We start from the raw sequence: 5,502 nt of genomic DNA on the forward strand, positions 1-5,502 counted from the left end.
AATGAATGAGGCACAAAAATCCAGAAAGACAAAGAAGAACAAATCAAAAAGAAAAACTAAAAAAGAAACATGAGTAATCAAAGTGAAATGTGGCCCCAGCTCAAAGTAAAACACAAAGAGCAAGGCACTCCCAGGGGCAAATCCCACAGCAGCTGGTTGGCTGCCAGCTTGGATTGCAGAGTCCTCCAGGGCTGGGGGTTTCAGCCATCATTTCTTCTGAGGATACAAACGTGGTCTGCAAAGGCTCTGTTGCAATGCAGAGAATGCCTTTGTCTGGTAAGTCAGTGATAGGAGAGCCATGATTCCTGAGTGCCACACAGGGGGCCTAGCAGCTGACTGTCATAAGTCATAGGCATAATATTGCCTCTCTTCTTCTTTTCTCCCTTGCCTGGCTCTCCCCTGCCCCCACCTCCCCTCAAGACATTTAAAAGGCTCCTCATATATTAGTTACAGAAATAAAAAAATGCAAATTTAGGACATTCCTCTGCCATGTCAGCACCGGAGATTTGCTCAATTTCTCCCCTAAGACCCAAGTCGTCAGTGTAGCTGCCAAATACAAATTCTAACTGTACTTAAGTAAAGCTGTTTGCCTGAGTTTGCATGGCATGATTTGCCATGGTGCTGTTAGCCTTGGCTTCATGCAGGAGAAAACATCATCCCTGGAAGAGGCAGCTTTGAGGGGGCTCAGATACACGAGCCCTACAACAGTCTGTGCTGCTGCAGCTGCTCTGTGTAGGCAGCTTCAGGAATAAAAAGAAGCTGTAGATGAATCTCTTCCTAAAGACAGCCAATGTCTTACTCCAACCCCAGGCTAAACCACCAGCTCAGCACACGAACACTGGACCAGTAAAACAAATGGGTTCCAGTAAGCTGTGGTCTCCAGCAAGTTCCTGCATCAGCAAAGCTATTGTGGCTGTTCACACGAGCGTGCCTTGTGATGGCAGCAGCGAGGGGCTGTGACCCAGCTTCAGCCTCGGTGAGCAGGGGCAGGCGACCGTGCTTCATCTTGCAGTCAGGGTGAGCCCAGAGACAGCCCAGGCGGTGGAGACAACTCCAGTGATAGGCAGGAATTTGTCACGCTGTCCTATTGCCCAGGTCTTCTGGCCAGGGAAAGAAAATGGAGCATGGAAGATGGAGTTTGCCTAAAGCCCCTCTTCACCCTTCTTCCCAGTCTACTCTGAGGAAACATTAATTCAGAAGAATTGTCCTCCAGTGCTTCTTTAATTACTGATATTATTTGTATTGTGATAGCCTCCATGGGTCCTCACCACAGCCCAGCCACTCTTGTGCCAGGAGAACACACATCACACATGTTTCAGAGACCATCAAGCACACATGGTAGAAAAAAGAAACCTCATTCAGCAACTAGGGCCCTGTCTTGGTAGGCACTACCCACACACACTGGCTAGGGAATAATGCAGCTCTCATATGGTCTATAGCTTTATTAAAATATGCTAGAAAGGAGCTGCCTTTGGAAGAAAGCAAAAGAGAGACTAGTTCCCTTCTCAAAGCAAGAGCGCTGCCTGTAGTGAGGAGGGCAGTAAGGCCCACAGGCAGCATTCCTCAAAGGATGGCGTGGCTCCTGAATCCTTAAGTGGATTCTTCCAGACATTGTGAAATATTCCTACCTTGAGGGAAGATTAGTTTTCAATAGTCACAACACAGGCTCTTCCCTTAACACACTCATGAAAAGAGAAGAGGAGCAGTTCTTTATTTGCTGACATTGTCTCACTGTGGCCTTGTCTCATGCCTTTTATTTATATGGCAAGTTCTTTACAGCTTCATCTTCTTTGCATGATGTCACACATAAGGGGATATTGTCCATGACTAACTGGGAGAGTAATACAAATAACAACATTTCATAGCTGGGGGCAAACAGAGGTTATCACTACTACAAACTACAGACAAAACTGCAGTTAAAGCTCCCATGAGCTCAGATGAACTCTAGCATATCTTACTATGATGGTAGTAAGTTCTAGTTCTAGTAAGACACAACAAAAATTGAGTGGGGAGGTGAGGGGCTGTGCATCATGGAAACCAAAGAGTACAAACTGTTGTTAACATAAGCCAAAAGCTTTTTAGAGATCCTTAGGACAGACAGGAGAAGATGAATCCCCCAAAAGATGGTTCATTTGCCTTCTCTAACTTAAGGCAGTACAACCTTTCAAATCCCTGGCAAGCCATATTAACTAGGCCATAATCCTTCCCCCTCAGGTGTAACAAAACCCAATAAAGTTGTTATTGCCAAAAGGATCCTCCGCACACAGATGTGTTCAGCTATTAACAGGGTTTGCAACTATTTTCTGTCTAGTAAGATAAATGGTGAACAGAATGAGCATGCCCGGAGTTTGACCAGAAAGCTGATGAAAAGTGGAAAAAAGCTTTCTGGAAAGACAGAAGGAAGGTGGTGATCAAATGCTAGAACAAATCCTAGAGCAGGGATCTTCCTGTGCAAGCCTACACATTTCCAGTACTGATGTGACCATGTGCCTTGTCTGAACTGCTTCACTCAGCCGTGCTGTACAAGCACTAAGGTTGTACCTTCATGGTTTGTGGACACAAGGTGGATGCCAAAGTCATGACAAAGGGTGGTATCTCCAGTCTACTGCTCTAACCAGAAAAAAACCCAACAGACCAGTGGTAAGACCCATGGGAATGGCCTGAAGTTGTGTCAGGAGAGGTTTAGGTTAGATATTAGAAAAAGTGATTCACCCAGAGGGTGGTTAGGCACTGGAACAGGCTCCCCACAGAAGTGGTAATAGCACCAAGCCTCTGACAGAGTTCAAGAAGCATTTGGACAGTGCTCTCAGGCACATGGTGTGACTCTTGGGGATGTCCTGCGCAAGGCCAGGAGTTGGACTCAATGATCTGTGTGGGTCCCTTCCAACTCATATTCTATGATTCTGTGATTCTATGACTCTCTGTTGGGCATGGTGAAGTTTGTATGCCTTCTTCTGTGCCCTTTTTTCAGTTTTATCAGTTTTTGTGAAAACTCATTAACTTGTCCTGGCCACCGTTATGCTGGTTGCTTAATTACTACTTGTGATGAAACCAGGCCACAGAGACCACAGTGGATTCGTTCGTTACCTCTCTAGGTTAAAACTTTACTCCTGTGGTTTTCAAGACTGGGCAGGACTAAGTACCACTGGTGGTAAATCCTCTAGGACACCATTTAAGACCTCTATTTTAACAACATCAAATAAACTGAGCTGATTTCCTACAATATTGCTGTGTTGCACCAACAAAGAGAAACTATTCAAAAGAACTAGAAAAAAATATGCTACACTGAAGGAATAGACCCAGAGCTTCAGGACTGGCCTTCAGGGACCCTCACAATTCATGGGCTTTTTCTATTCCACTCTCCTTTTCCATATGGAGGCTGCCTCCACAAGGGAAACCACCACACTGCTGATTCTCCACTGCCTCATATCCCATGCAGCTTTTGCACTCTGGAGAGGACTAGTGGAAAGAAACTGCTATTAAATTTAGCTTCTACGGCTTCACATTTGCCTTATACAAGTATCAGTGCCTGCAGAAAGTGTGAGGCGCAGCAGAGGGAAAGCACTGCTCAACGAACACATGCAAACAAAATGCAGAAATTCAGAATGGACTTTGCCCACAACTGCTCCCTTCCCCCAGTTATTGCTCTTGAAATGAATTTAGAGCAAAGAAAATCATAAAACATACATTGATGATGCAGTTTTTAACTCTGTGGTGTCACTAAGAAAAGTAACGAGCCACTTCCATCACAGGGCTTCCGCGGGCCTCCATTTCTGCACTTTGGGGGTGCCAGGTGTGATACCTGCTCAGAAATCCATGCAGCTGGACTTCATCTGGAGCCTCTGGCCAGATGCTGGAAACAAACTTCAGAATTGAGAGCAGTTACAATTTCAGTACTATTTGTACCATCTCCTTCGTTTCAAAACACATCACTATTAGAGGCTATTTGTGGGCCCTCTTCCATGTTAGCCCCGTAAGACAGGCTTCACTGAAATTATATTTTTTCCACTCTTTGGCTTTCATTTAGGAAAACTGAAAATCACTAAGAGCAGAATTACAGCCAACACTGACCTTTATTTTCACCCAAAGACACAAATCAACTAGGTGTGACACACACTTTCATTCCCTTATTCCATCTTTTCTTTCTTCTACCAAATATTTTAAGATAATGAAGATCAGCTCAGCACTGAGCCTGTGAAGAAACGCACATGGGAGAGGAATTAGTCATAATGCTTATAGTTCAGCATTATAGCAGTAGAAACATATACTGAAATGTTTCATTTTACAGTATTTTAAGTGCAACAAGTCATTTAACCACCAAAATGTTAGAAATCACCATGTGAGACTGAAGACCACCACCAGCAATATTTCAAAGCAACACCAAGCCCACAGGGAACAATTTATAGAGGGAACTTTTTGGCATTCAAAGGAAAATAAAGCAGTGAACAAAGTAGCTCGGTATTTTAAATGCGTAAAAATAGTAGTTGACAGTATTGTTATGAAAACAAATGCAAGATGAAAGAGGCTGGGAAGAGGAGGCTGAGAGAGGGGAAACAACCCACAGGGCCAGCTGGTCTCTTGTGAAAGTACCTACTGAACTGCAACATTCTGGAATGGTTGGTAACACTATAAACGAAAAGGTAACTTTTACAAAAAGGTGACTGCATACATAACCTGAGCTTCTCATAACTCCCTCATTAGCTGATGGATTCTTGAATAACCTTTCTTTTGTTTTTACCAAACTGAGTAAAACTATGTGGCCAAGCACGAAGCTGTACTGACTACTTGTGCTCAAAGCAGTGTGTGTAGGTCACTGCTTCAGCTCACGATGTAGTGTTTCACACTAACATGAGCTACAGCACAGGAACCACTCTATGGCTTTAAACATCTTTGGTGGGGATAGGTCTGTAGGCACAATGCCAGGTCCTGCTGGAAAAACTAGGTCTCGAGCCCCTCCAGCTGCAGCACAGCAGTTGAAGGAGATGGGTGATGAGTCACCCAGTGCAGAACACAGCACTGCCTCCGGCAGGGAGCTGTGAGCGATGGCAATGGCAGAAATGCAGAGCTCAACAGCAGCTCTTACCTCAGACCCTCCTTCTCTGAGGACAAGGCACATGTTAGAGTAGCCACAAAGCATCAAGTCCAACCAACAGGGACTTCAGTGAGGAGGGGGTTCCTACTCACCCCTACTCTTCCCATCCCAAATATTTAAAATGCCATAATAAAGACAATCTGCCTTAATGAGAAAAATCCCATGAACATCCCTGGGCTGCTGACATGGCAGAACACTTCAGCAACGAGCAGCTGTACTGACTCACACATGAAGCTGACCTGACACTGGCTGTTCAGCCAAGCCAGTTCTCTAAATTCAGTGCATCTGAGGAACTGGTGAAATTCAGTTTTTGTGTAACAGGAAAAAAGATATTTGAGAAAATCTGGTCTGTGACATGTTCATACAGACAATCATGATTCCTGGTTTTCACACCACCTCTTAAAACCACA

Source organism: Neopelma chrysocephalum, unplaced genomic scaffold (genome assembly GCF_003984885.1).
Source record: "Neopelma chrysocephalum unplaced genomic scaffold, ASM398488v2 Primary Assembly neopelma1_66, whole genome shotgun sequence".
NCBI classification, from domain to species: Eukaryota; Metazoa; Chordata; class Aves; order Passeriformes; family Pipridae; genus Neopelma; species Neopelma chrysocephalum.